Source organism: Macaca mulatta, chromosome 7, assembly GCF_049350105.2.
Source record: "Macaca mulatta isolate MMU2019108-1 chromosome 7, T2T-MMU8v2.0, whole genome shotgun sequence".
NCBI classification, from domain to species: domain Eukaryota; kingdom Metazoa; phylum Chordata; class Mammalia; order Primates; family Cercopithecidae; genus Macaca; species Macaca mulatta.
The window spans coordinates 108,501,081-108,515,328 of record NC_133412.1 but is presented as its reverse complement, the minus strand read 5'-3'; the positions used below and the strand labels follow the sequence as shown (position 1 = coordinate 108,515,328).

The window sequence follows — 14,248 nt, the reverse complement described above, 5'->3', positions numbered from 1 at the left end:
AGTGCAAATGGCGCGATCTCAGCTCACCACAACCTCCGCTGCCCGGGTTCAAGCAATTCTCCTGCCTCAGCCTCCTGAGTAGCTGGGATTACAGGCATGCACCATCACGCCTGGCTAATTTTGTAGTTTTAGTAGATACGGCATTTCTCCATGTTGGTCAAGCTGGTCTCTTTCTCCCTACCTCAGGTGATCCGCCCGCCTCAGCATCCCAAAGTGCTGGGATTACAAGGCGTGAGCCACCGCGCCAGGCCGGAAACCTGGTTTTAAAATGAGCTTATTTGTACCTGTGGTATTAGATTGCTGCGGTGTGCAGGCTGACCTCTGACTAAGCATTGGAACTGGAAGGAGTGGAGAGGCAGCTGCTCCCTCTCTGTGACCGAGTCCCCACTGCCCATGGTGGAATATGAGAAGTCTTAACAAGCAGTTAACTGAAAAGCATCAGAGAAAATCTTAAATAATAATTTCCCCTTTAATATTGCTGTCATTCCATATATTTTTACAATTTCTTAAGTATAACCTATATGAAAAATAGTCAGCTACTTAAAGGTAAGTTTTTATTTTATTTACTTATGTTTTTGAGATACAGTCTCACTTTGTCACCCAGGCTGAGGTGCAGTGTCACAATCACGGCTAACTGCAGCCTCGACCTCCCAGGCTCAGGTGATCCTCTTACTTCAGCCTTCCAAGTAGCTGGATTACAGACGTGTGCCACCACACAGGGCTATTTTTTGTATTTTTTGTAGAGAGGGGGTCTTGCCATGTTGCCCTGGCTGGTCTCCAACTCCTGGACTCAAGCTATCCTCCCACCTCAGCCTCCCAAAGGACTCCAGTAGTATGAGCCACTATGACTGGACTTCAAGGTAAACTTTTAAAAAACTTTTCAATTGACTGTGCGAGGTGGCTCAAGCCTGTAATCCCACTTTGGGAGGCTGAGGCCAGAGGACTGCTTGAGCCCAGGAGTTCGAGACCAGCCTAGCAATGCAGTGAGACTCTGTCTCTACTTACTTATTTATTTATTTTTATTTATTTATTTATTTATTTTTGAGACAGAGTCTCGCTCTGTCACCCAGGCTGGAGTGCAGTGGCACAATGTCTGCTCACTGCAAGCTGTGCCCCCCGGGTTCATGCCATTTTCCTGCCTCAGCCTCCCGAGAAGCTGGGACTACCGGTGCCAGCCACCATGCCTGGCTCATTTTTTTGTATTTTTAGTAGAGACTGGGTTTCGCCTTGTTCACCAGGACAGTCTCGATTTCCTGACCTTGTGATCCACCTGCTTCGGACTCCCAAAGTGCTGGGATTACAGGCAGCAACCACCGCTCCCGGCCTGTATTTACTTATTTAATATTTAATATTAAGTAATATTTAATATTTATTTAAAAATATAAATAAAGGTCGGGCACAGTGGCTCCCACCTGTAATCCCAGCACTTTGGGAGGCTGAAGCAGGTGGATCACCTGAGGTCAGGAGTTCGAGATCAGCCTGGCCAACATGGTGAAACCCCATCTCTACTAAAAATACAAAAATTAGCTGAGTGTGATGGTGGCAGCCTGTAATCCCAGCTACTCGGGAGACTGAGGCAGGAGAATCACCTGAATCCAGAAGGCGGAGGTTGCAGGGAGTGGAGATGGTGCCATTGCACTCCAGCCTGGGCAACAAGAGTGAAACTCTGTCTCAAAAAAAGAAAGAAGAAAGAAAAGAAAGAAAGAAAGGAAAGAAAGAAAGGAAAGGAAGAAAGAAAGAAAGTCAGCCTGGGTCACATAGCCAGTAAATGGCAGAGCCAGGCTTGGGCAGGCTCTAGGTCTATATTCCTAACTTGGGGATAAAGCAGCTTCCAGGCCAGGCACACTCACTCACTCCTGTTATTCCAGCACTTTGGAAGTCTGAGGCGTGCAGATTGCTTGAGCCCAGGAGTTCAAGACCAGCCTGGACAACACAGTGAAACCCCATCTCTACAAAAATACAAAAAATTAGCTGGGCATAGTGGCACGCACCTGTAGTCCCAGCTACTCGGGAGGCTGAGGCTGGAAGATTTTGTGAGCCCAGGAGGTGGAGGCTGCAGTGAGCCAAGATGGTGCCACTGCACTCCAGCCTGGGCAACATAGCAAAACTCTGTCAGATAAAAAAAAAAAAAAAAAAAAAGAACGAAAGAAAGAAAAAGAAAAAAAGCAGCTTCCAAGCACGCACAGGAATTCCCACTAACAAAAGTGTTTTCAGGTCATCAATCGTCAATATGTTCCTTATGTATCTGTTGCTATCCTACCAAAATTGGGCAAATATTACAAAGGATGGTCTGAATTTCTGATGTTTTATGTTAACGGAAAACTGTCTCATGGGAACTATATAATAATGCAGAAAATGCAAGATCTGAGATCTCAGGAGACCGCAATAAACTGAACAATCCTGTGGGACTCAGATATCCTACTTCATCTCCTCTGAAATCTTTTTTTTTTTTTTTTTTTTTTGAGATAGAGTCTTGCTCTGTCGCCTAGCCTGGAGTGCAGCGGCGCGATCTCGGCTCACTGCAAGCTCCACCTCCCGGGTTCACGCCATTCTCCTGCCTCAGCCTCCCGAATAGCTGGGACTACAAGCGCCTGCCGCCATGCCAGGCTAATTTTTTTAATTTTTAGTAGAGACAAGGTTTCACTGTGTTAGCCAGGATGGTTTCGATCTCCCAACCTCGTGATCTGCCCGCCTCGGCCACCCAAAGTGCTGGGATTACAGGCGTGAGCCACCATGCCCGGCTGAAATCTTTTTTTTTTTTTTTTTTTTTTTGAGACAGCGTCTCACTCTGTCGCCCAGGCTGGAGTGCAGTGGCGCGAACTCGGCTCACTGCAAGCTCCGCCTCCCGGGTTCAGGCCATTCTCCTGCCTCAGCCTCCTGAGTAGCTGGGACTAAAGGCGCGCACCACCGCACCCGGCTAATTTTTTGTATTTTTAGTAGAGACGGGGTTTCACCGTGGTCTCGATCTCCTGACCTTGTGATCTGCCCGCCTTGGCCTCCGAAAGTGCTGGGATTATAGGCTTGAGCCACCGCGCCCGCCCGGCTGAAATCTTTACTATGGTTTCATACGGTGCTAAATAAAGGAAGTGAGGTGTGTCTGCTTCCAGGAGTTTCCAGTTGTGCAGTCTGGGTTTGGTTCTCACCAAGGCTCAGTTCTACCCAAAGTCACCACATTAAACATTTTGGTCAGACTTTTAAAAACTTCACAGTATTTTAATATTCATCTCTGGGGATGCCCCAAACAAACAAGTAAATGCAATTTTTTTTTTTTTTTTTTTTTTTTTTTTTTTTTTTTGAGACGGAGTCTGGCTCGGTCGCCCAGGCTGGAGTGCAGTGGCGCGATCTCCACTCACTGCAAGCTCCGTCTCCTGGGTTCACACCATTCTCCTGCCTCAGCCTCCCGGGTAGCTGGGACTACAGGCGCCCGCCACCGCGCCCAGCTAATTTTTGTATTTTTAGTAGAGACGGGGTTTCACCGTGTTAGCCAGGATGGTCTTGATTTCCTGACCTCATGATCCGCCTGCTTCGGCCTCCCAAAACGCTACAGGCCTGAGCCACTGCGCCCTGCCACAAATGCAACTTTTTAAGGATCAATGAATGAACTTCAGGTGAAGTGTTTTAGTACCAACTCAGTTTTAAGTTGATTTTTAACATTCTCCTTCGTAGGCCTTCCCACCTCCGTCATTGAGAGGCAATTTCCCAAGGCAGGACCTTGCCACGTGGCCCTCTGTATGTTGCCTAGCTACTGGGCAGCTGGCTCTATAGACTCTTCCATGTACATAAATTCAATCACTCTTTTCTCAAAACATAGAGTAAACCTCTGGTTTGAAAGAGGGACTCAAGCTTTAGATACACAAATATCCTGCAATCTACAAGTCAAACGGGAGTGGAAGCTTTCATTTCTTAGAGGCTAGAACCGGGAATAACAGTACCCCCAGCAGACAGACCATGAAGAGCTCTGTCTGTGTGTGCACAACTTCCCAGGCTTGAAATGTGTGCAGCAAGGATGTCCTCAAATGACTCTTGTGCACGTGGCCCTCCACCCATGGTCCCCACAGTGGGACCAGCTCCACACGCAGGGAAGGATGGAAAGGACACCCAGAGCCAACCTGGCCCTGGGGCCTCCCCTCCTGGCTTTCACGGCTCCTCAGATTGGGTCGGTCACACCGAAAGGACTTTCTGGAAGGAGGGCACCAGATTTTCTGTTCTGAGAAGATGGTGGAAGGCAGAGCTGAGTTCATTGCTTATGGAGGAGAGAGAACAGCCCTTGCACAGAGCCTCCATCGCAGCTGCCAGGGGAAGTGGAGAGGCTAGGATCTCACTGAGAATTTCAAGATTGGTTTAAGGAGGGCCTTTCAACGCAGGGGCTTGCTTGGGATTGGGGGAGATCATGATACAGTAGTTTCAGGTTGGTAGAAACAGCTAGGCGAGGGGTTTGAAATGTCTTAGGTGTGAAATGTCTGTTGATGCTTCTATTAAATAAAACTCACCTATTAAAGAGTTGATGGGCCTCTTGGGAAATTCCTGTAATAAACAATCAAGTTATTTGTCTGGGCAAGAGTCTTTTGGAATAGTAAAGTTATTGTACCAAAGACAGTGGGAGAAAAAATCACGGTAATGCAGACAATAAACTTGGAGGTAGAAGGGGATAGTTTCTGCCTCAATCTGACTAGTCATTAGGTCTAAAGACCTGAGGACTAGGACACAGGTCAAATATATTTCAGTAAATTAAAAAGGTTAAAAATTCAGGAAGTGGACTCATGACAATGTTGGGGGGTCTGCTAAACAGGACAGGGAGCATGGAGGAGGGGTGCATTAAAAAACAAGCCTTGGGCCAGGCTCAGTGGTTCACACCTGTAATCCCAGTGCTTTGGGAGGCTGAGGCAGGCAGATCACGAGGTCAGGAGATCGAGACCATCCTGCCTAACGGGGTGAAACCCCATCTCTACTTAAAAAATACAACAAATTAGCTGGGCGTGGTGGTGGCATGCGCCTGTAGTCCCAGCCACTTGGAAGGCTGAGGCAGGAGAATCACTTGAATCCAAGAGGCGGAGGTTGTACTCAGCCGAGATCACACCACTGCACTCCAGCCTGGGCGGCGGAGCGATACTCGGCCTCAAAAAACAAACAAAAAAACAAGCCTTACCTGTTTTAGAATCTCACCTATCACTGACAAGCCTTAGTTCCAATCCCATCACACTAATTGCTTGATGCAGAGGACCCAGGTAATCCAGCTATGGGTGAACAATAATGGTAGTAGGTGCCATTTATGAAACAATGACTATATGCCAGGCATATGTGATCATCACGGGGGACATTATTGAGGAAACCAAGGTTCAAAGAGGCTTAGTAATTTGTCTGAGGGGATGAAATCAAGAAAAGTGGCCATCCTGGGACTCAAACCTGCTCCCTTTGGCTCCAAAGCTCTTTGTTCCCAGACTGGTCAGGGTGGGCCTCCTCACTTTGCTGAAGATGTTCAATGCTTCTCAACAGCTGCCATTTTCCACTGTGGCTTGTGTTAATCTTACATGGCCCTGGCCACCAAATAAACTTATCTTACTCTGAGAAGTCATTTGCTACTGTTTCTATTATATAAAATTTTCTCATAGGAAACACTGAAAATATACCTCATAGAGAGAGGCTACAATGTGCTAGCAGCCCTCACTCTCAGCGCCTCCTCGGCCTCGCCGTCCGCTCTGGCAGCGCTTGAGGAGCCCCTCAGCCCGCCACCGCACCGTAGGAGCCCCTCTCTGGGCTGGCTGAGGCCGAAGCCTCCTCCCTCTGCTTGCGGGGAGGTGTGGAGGGAGATGCGCGGGCGGAACCGGGGCTGCGTGCTGTGCCCGCGGGCCAGCGCGAGTTCCGGAGAGCGCGGGCGTGGGCTCGGCGGGCTCCACACACGGAACAGCCTGCCAGCGCCACAGGTCCAGGGCAGTAAGGGGCTTAGCACCTGGGCCAGCTGCTGCACAGGTTGCTCTGAGTCCCCCAGCAGTGCCGGCCCGCCGGTGCCGTGCTCGAATTCTCACCGAAGGCCTCCCCGCGGGGCAGGGCTCGGGACCTGCAGCCTGCTATGTCTGACCCGCCTCCCGCCTCCCGCCTCCCGCCTCCCGCCTCCCCCTGGCCCCTCCCCCTGGCCCCTCCCCTCCCCCCTCGCCCCTCGCCCCTCCCCCCTCGCTCCTCCCGCGGCGGTGGCCTCCCGCGCGGCCCGAGCCTCCCCAACAGGCGCCACCCCCTACTCCATAGCGCCCAGTCCCATGGACAGCCGAAGGGCTGAGGAGTGCAGGCGTGGCTCCGGACTGGCAGGAAGCTCCACCTGCAGCCCCTGTGCAGGATCCACTAGGTGAAGCCACCTGGGCTCCTGAGTCTAGTGGGAACTTGGAGAGCCTTTATGTCTAGCTAAGGGATTGTAAATACACCAATCAGCACTCTGTGTCTAGCTCAGGGTTTGTAAATACACCAATCAGTACTTTGTGTCTAGCTTAAGGTTTGTAAATACACCAATTGGTACTCTGTATCTAGCTAACCTACTGGTGACTTGGAGGACTAGCACTCTGTGACTCTTGTGTCTAGCTCAAGGATTGTAAACGCACCAATCAGCACTGTGTCAAAACGGACCAATCAGCTCTCTGGAAAGTGGACCAATCAGCTCTCTGTAAAATGGACCAGTCAGCAGGATATGGGTGGGGCCAGATAAGGGAATAAAAGCAGGCTGCCAGCGGCAGCCAGGTGCAACGTGGTTGGGTACCCTTGAATGTTGTAGAAGCTTGGTGGTTTTGTTCTGTGCAATATGTTGTTGCTCATTGGGTTTACGCTGCTTTTATGAGTTATAGCACTCACTGGCAAAGGTCTGCAGCTCAACTTCTGAAGCCAGTGAGACCATGAATGCACCAGGAAGAATGAACAACTCCAGATGCGCTGCCTTAAAGAGCTATGATACTCACCCTGAAGGTCTGCAATTTCACTCCTGACAGCGAGGCCACGAACCCACTGGAAGGAAGAAGCTCCAGACACATGTGAATGTCTGAAGGAACAAACTCCGGACACACTAAGGTCCAGACACATCTGAATGTCTGAAGGAACAAACTCCAGACCCACTATCTTTAAGAAGTGTAACACTCACCGCGAGGGTCCGCAGCTTCATTCTTGAAGTCAGTGAGACCAAGAACCCACCAATTCTGGGACACGGTAGGAGTGTGTGAAAAGTGACAGATGCTGTAAGTCCATAGGAAACAGCATGAGCACAGCTGTCTTAGACTGTTCAGGCTACTACAGCCGAATTCCATAGACTGGGTTGGTTGCTTATGAACAATAGAAATTTATTTTTCTGGTTTGGCGTGGTGGCTTGCAGTTGTAATCCCAGCACTTTGGGAGGCTGAGGCGGGCAGATCACAAGGTCAATAGTTCGAGATCAGCCTGGCTGACATGGTGAAACCCCGTCTCTACTAAAGATACAAAAAATGTGCCGGGCATGGTGGCACACACCTACAATCCCAGCTACTGAGGAGGCGAAAGCAGGAGAATCACTTGAACGTGGGAGGTGGAGGTTGCAGTGAGCAAGATCATGCCATTGCACTCCAGGCTGGGCGACAGGGTGAAAAAAAAAAAATTTATTTTGTCACAGGTTGCAAAGTCCAAGATCAAGATGCTAGCAGGTTCTGTCTGGAGAGGGCCAGCTTTTTGTTTGAAAATGATGCCTTCTTGCTGTGTCTGTACGTGGTGGAAAGGCCCAGCTAGCTTGCTGGGGCCTCTTCCATAAGGGCGCTAATCCCATTCATGAGGGCTCCATCCTTATGACCTAATCACTTCCCAAGGCCCCACCTGACACCATCACCTTGGGGATTAAGATTTCAACATAGTGATTTTGAAGGGACGCTAACATTCAGTTCATTGCGGTAGCCTTGGATGCAGTCTTGGCCCACTAGGCTTTAGTAGAGGAAAGGCCTCCTTGCTGCTGGCAAAGAGGCTCCAGCCAGCTCTGGTCCCAGCTCAGGACACTATCCCAGGAGAGTATTTTTTTCTTTTTGGAGACAAGGTCTCACGCTGTCACCTAGGCTGGAGTGCAGTGGCATGATCATGGCTGACTGCAGCCTCAGTCTCCTGGACTTAAATGATCCTCCCACCTCAGCCTCCTAAATGCATGGGATTCTAGGTGCATGTCACCAAGCCTAGCTAATTTTTTTTTTTTTTTTTTTTTTTTTTTTTTTTTTTTTTTGAGAAAGAGTCTCTCTCTGTTGCCCAGGCTGGAGTGCAGTGGTGCAATCTTGGCTCACTGCAACCTCCACCTCCCAGTTTCAAGTGATCCTTCTGCCTCAGCCTCCTGAGTAGCTGGGATTACAGGCATGCACCAACACACGTAGCTAATTTTTGTTTTTTTAATAGAAGTGGGGTTTCACCATGTTGGCCAGGCTGGTCTCGAACTCCTGACCTCAAGTGATCCTCCTGCTTTGGCCTCCCAATGTGCTGGGATACAGGCGTGAGCCATTGCACCCAGCCCTGGGATGGTTTTTGACAGCAGAAACCGACCAGCAAAGGAGAAAAAACTCTGCCTCCTCAGAGGCTGCAGGGAAGCCATGGCTGAGGTAATTGATTAAATTTTGAGCCCATTTCCAGCCGACCCACTGGGGTGGAGATGGGTATAGAATGAAGACGCCTGCAAGGCCTGTCTGACGTGGGAAGGCTGGGTCCTGGGAAGGCCAACAACCAGAAACACCCCGGGTGGCTCTCAGAGACAGCTTTCAAAGCAATCAGTCATTCCCATTTGAGGTTCAGACCAACCTGGCTCCCACTGGAGGCCCTACTCTCTACACCATGTAACCCTGGACTAGTGGCTTAACCTCTCTGAGACTCCATTCCTCATCTCTAAAGCAGGGTGACCGCAGCTGCCTTGCAGAGTGGCTGTGAGGCTTAGTTATCACTCATGATGTCTGTAAAGCTCTGGCAAAGTGCCTGATACATAGTAGGCACTCAGTAGGTGACAGCTTTGATTAGGATGATTAATTATCACTAATGTGAAGAGCTCTGACAGCCCTCCCTGTAGGCACATTGTTCCCTGTAAGGCAGCACTTCCTGTTCCCCTACTCATAGGGTAGCCAGGACCTGAGGAACCAGATACTCTAAGGATAAACTGGAACATCTAGTCTTCCCTCTTGACCTTCCCTGAACTTGTCCCTTGCCACGGGGGAGCCCCCTTCACCAGGCCCTTCCCAGCCTCCAATACCTGCTCAGCGCAGCCGTGACCCACAGGAGCTGCTTGAGACTGGGGGGCATGACCCACCAGGCGGAGGCATGAAACTGAGGGCTGTCATGGGCCCACCCCAGGTGCAAGCCTGGAAGGCCCTGGACCTCTGGGAGTCCCCTCAAGTCATGGAAGGTGACAGAAGCCTCTGCTCCTGTGGTCAGCAGTGGGCCAGGTGGCAGATTGCTGACGGTAACGGGGATACGACTCAGTAGGGAAGCTGGAGCTGGTTAAAGAGAGGATGAACACTCCCTCCTGGGGCCTTGCCTGGAGCCCTTTGTGAGGGGGGCAGCAAATCAGGCAGAACCTTGGGCCCTCAGCCCTCCACATCCTGCCTCTGTAATGCAGAAAGTGGGCTTTCATTATAAACACTTTCCTTTTCTTCTACCACTGGTGGGAAAGGCGGGGAAGGAGAGAGCCTCCTCCAGTGGTAGCACTAGCTGGAAGAGAATGAGGGAGGGAGGAAGGCTGCATACCCGCAAATGCCCCTCCTTGTGCTTTGCTATTCAGCAGAAGGGGAAAGCTCGACACCGTTGGAACGGTGCAATCCTGGCTGGGCCTGGTGGCTCACCCCTGTAATCCCAGCACTGTGGGAGGCCAAGGCGGGTGGATCACCTGAGGTCAGGAGTTTGAGACCAGCCTGGCCAACACAGTGAAACCCCGTCTCTACCAAAAATACAAAAATTAGCCCAGCATGGTGGTGCACGCCTGTAGTCCAGCAACTTGGGAGGCTGAGGCAGGAGAATGGTTTGAACCCCGGAGGCAGAAATTACAGTGAGCTGAGATCGTGCCACTGCACTGCAGCTTGGGTGACCGAGCGAGACTCCTTTTCAAAAAAATAATAAATAAATAAATAAATAAAAGGATAGTGCAATCCTACCAATAAACTCAAAACCACACCAACGTGTTCTCCCCACCAAGATTCTTGGTTATAAGCCAAAGAAACTAATGCTGGATACTTTGGACAGAAAGGAGATTTGTGGGTCAAGCATGGTGGCTCATGCCTGTAATCCCAGGACTTTGGGGGACCGAGGTGGGTGGATCACTTAAGGTCAAGAGTTCAAGATCATCCTGGCCAACATGGCAAAACTCCGTCTCTACTAAAAATACAAAAAACTATCTGGTGTGGTGACGGGCACCTGTAACCCCAGTTACTCAGGAGGGAGGCTGAGGCAGGAGAATCACTTGAACCCAGGAGGTGGAGGTTGCAGTGAGCCGAGATTGTGCATGAGACTCCATCTCAACAACAACAAAAAAAAAAAAAAAAGAGAGAGAGATTTGTGAAAAGGATCTCGGGGAGCCTTAAGAATCTCCAGGTGACCTGGAGAGCAAGAGAGATCCGCTGAGCTCACTCCTGCAGCCTACCTCCCGCAACCCCTCATGCTGTGCCCAGAATGCATACAGGTTTTCCCATTGTTGCCTCTGATTCAAGGTCTGGGCAGCCTCCGTCAGATGCCACACAAGGTAGGCTGGGAAAGTGAGTGTCTTGTATTTGTGCTTCAAGTCAGTGCATCCCCTAAACATAGGAAATGGGTCCAGATGACAAATTTGAGTGACAAATGTCCCAAGATGTCAACAGTGGTTATTGCTGGGTGGTTGTCTTCTATGGCATTTTTAAAAAGTATTATTTAGAAGTTCAAATATACACAAATGTAGACACAATATTAAAATAGACACCATCTCCAGCTTTGTTATCAGCTCACAGGCAATCGTGATATTGTGAAAATATATATTTGGGCCTTCTCTCACCAGGCGTCCTTGTGGAAGTGACATGATGTTTAAACCCTGCACAACAATCCCTGACCCACTGCCGTGATGCCCAGGGAAAACAGGGCAACCTGGAAGTCCAACTACTTCCTTAAGATCATCCAGCTTTTGGATAATTATCCAAAATGTTTCATCATGAGAGCAGACACTGTGGGCTCCAAGCAGACACAGTAGATCCACTCTTCCCTCCAAGGGAAGGCCATGGTGCCGACGGGCAGAAACACCATGATGCGCAAGGCCACCCAAGGACACCTGGAAAACAGCCCAGCTCTGGAGAAACTGTTGCCTCCTCTCCAGGGGAATGTGGGCTTTGCATTCACCAAAGAGTACCTCACTGAGATCAGGGACCTGCTGCTGGCCAATAAGGTGCCAGCTGCCGCCCGTGCTGGTGCCATTGGCCCATGTGAAGTCACTGTACCAGCCCAGAACACTGGTCTGGGGCCCGAGAAGATTTCCTTTTTCCAGGCTTTAGGCATTACCACTAAAATCTCCAGGGGCACCACTGAAATCCTGAGTGATGTGCAGCTGATCAAGACTGGAGACAGAGTGGGAGCCAGCGAAGCCACACTGCTGAACGTGCTGAACATCTCTTCCTTCTCCTTTGGGCTGGTCATCCAGCGGGTGTTCAACAATGGTAGCATCTACAACCCTGAAGTGCTTGACATCACAGAAGAAACTCTGTATTCTGGCTTCCTGGAGGGTGTCTGCAATGTTGCCAGTGTGTCAGCAGACTGGCTACTCACCTGTTACATCAGTACCCCATTCTATCATCAGTGGGTACAAAGGAGGCCTGGCTCTGTCTGTGGAGACTGATTATACCTTCCCACCTGCTGAAAAGATCATGACCTTCTTGGCTGATCCATCTGCCTTTGTGGCTACTGCCCCTGTGGCCACTACCACCACCGCTGCTTCTGCTGCTGCGGCAGCCCCGAATAAGTTTGAAGACGAGGAGTTGGAGGAGTTGGACGAGGATATGGGATTTGGTCTCTTTGACTAACCACCAAAAAGCAACCAACTCAGCCAGCTTTATTTGCGAAACAAGGAAATAAAGGCTTACTTCTTTTTTTTTTTTTTTTGAACAAAAATGTATATTCATCTTTGGTCTTCATCTGGTTTCCTGGCATACAACTCCTGAAATCCTAGAATCTCTAAAGTAACATGCTGTTTTCGTATACTAATGAGTTAACTGCTGGTTGGCCACCCCTAGCAGCTTGCCGGTCACTGGAAAGACCAAGGAAGGATCAGAGGGTTGGACTTTCAGTCCCACCCCTGCCTAACCTCCAGGGAAGGGAGGGGGGCTGAAGGTCAAGTGGATCACCAATAGCCATGGTTTAATCAATCATTGCCTACTAATGACACTTCCATACAAACCAAAAAGATGGGATTCAGGGAGCCTCCAAGTAGCTGAACACATGGAGGTTTCTGGAGGTTGATGTGCGGGGGAGGGCATGGAAACTCCACGCCCCTTTCCACATGCCTGGCCCTGTACATCTCTTTATCTGTATCCTTTGTAATATCCTTTATCATAAACCGTTAATAGAAGTATCTGAGTTCTGTGAGCCACTCTAGCAAATTAATTGAACTCAAGGAGAGGGTCTTGGGAACCCAGATTTACAGCTCTCCGTCAGAAGCACAAGCAAAACAACCTGGGCCTTGTGATTGGTGTCTGAAGTCTTATAGGACTAAGCCCCCAACCAGTGGGATCTGAGGCTGTTTCCCAGGTAGACAGTGTCAGAATTGAGCTGAATTCTGCTACTTGCTTGGTGTATGGGGAGATACCCCCACACATCTGGTCACTGAAGTATCTGTGTTGTTTAGTAAGAAAATAGGGAGAGCACTTTGGTTTGTTTTTTTTCTGTATCCTCAGAGCAATTTTATTTCATTTATACTTTTATCCATCTCTGTTTCCCCATTTCAAAGTGATACAGGAGTTAAGAAGAAATTACTTAGGCAGATAGTGAGGGTAGGGAAGTCCTCGGTAAAGTTTTCCTTTTAATGAAAAGCAGCACCAAATTATTTTCCTTTCTAACAAAGAGCAGCCTGTAAAATCTAGCTGCAGGGACATAGACGCCAGCAATTGTGCCAGTCATGTTCAAGATGGCGGCTCCATCTTCCCTTCTCTCTATCAGCCAGGTGTACAGTAAGGAGCAGACAACGGCGCTGGTCAACAGGAGAGTTCATTTACATAATAAGATTAGGGCAGGGTGTCCAGCATTCCTCATGCTATGTAAATGTCATACTTGATTGAACGAATCTGTGAGCCCTGTGTAAATCAGACACCGTTTCCTCAAACCTGCCTGTAAAATGTGGCACATCTGCTGCCTGCTTGTTTTTTCCTCTGGGAGACTTCTCTCTCTCGTAGAGAACTGTTTCTCTTTCTCTTCTCTTCTGCTTATTAAACCTCCATTCCTAAACTCCTTGTGTGTGTCCATGTCCTAAATTCTCCTGGCACCAGACAAAGAACCCCAGAGTATGTACCGCAGACAACATAGCTGCTTCAAAAGAAAGCAGCAGTCGTCCTATCATATAGTCATCCCTATTTTAGTACTTATCCCTGAAAGAGAAGGACTACACTTTAAAAATATAACCTTTACCCCTTTCCTCACTTTCCCTCCCCTCACCTTCTTTAAAAAACAAAAAGAAAACTATAACTTAATACTACAATCACACTTTAAAAAACTAACAATAGTGCAGGCACCTTGGTTCTTGCCTGTAATCTCAGAACTTTGGGAGGACAAGGTGGGAGGATTGCTTGAGCCCAGGAGTTTGAGACCAGCCTGGATAGCACAGTGAGGACTCATCTCTACGAAAACTAAACAAAATTAACAGTGTCATGGCACACGTCTTTAACACCAGAGGCTGAGGTGGGAGGATCCCTTGAGCCCAGGAGGTCAAGGCTGCAGTGAGCTGAGATCACGCCACTGCACTCCAGCCTGGGCGACAGAGCCAGACCCTCAAACCAAAACAAAGCAGGGAGACTTACTCTCTTTTTAATGTTTTCCTTTATTACTTTATCAGAAAAAAAATAAGGCTATTAACATTTAAAATTTGTTCTCAAAAACATTCGTCCGCAGGTGAGCATGCCCCAAATACCCAGAGGAAAAAGGCCAGTTGGGGACACAGCCTAACCCAGTGGGGATGGGTAAGCCCCCGCAGTGAGGGGTGCGGAGGGCCTCAGAGCCAAGATAGTGACAGGGTGGGTGAGGCCTGGGCCTCCTGGCCAGCTCCACTCTGAGGAGCTTTGCCTGT

The 14,248-nt window shown here is 49.3% G+C and overlaps 1 pseudogene across 1 annotated transcript; it reads left to right on the top strand.

Annotated features, from left to right (window-relative positions):
- The first annotated feature begins 6,740 nt into the window (after window positions 1–6,740).
- On the top strand, window positions 6,741–13,413 carry LOC144330231 (large ribosomal subunit protein uL10 pseudogene; annotated as a pseudogene). Its single transcript, XR_013396217.1, has 2 exons — window positions 6,741–7,211; window positions 10,985–13,413. The product of XR_013396217.1 is annotated as a large ribosomal subunit protein uL10 pseudogene (transcript).
- Window positions 13,414–14,248: the final 835 nt, after the last annotated feature.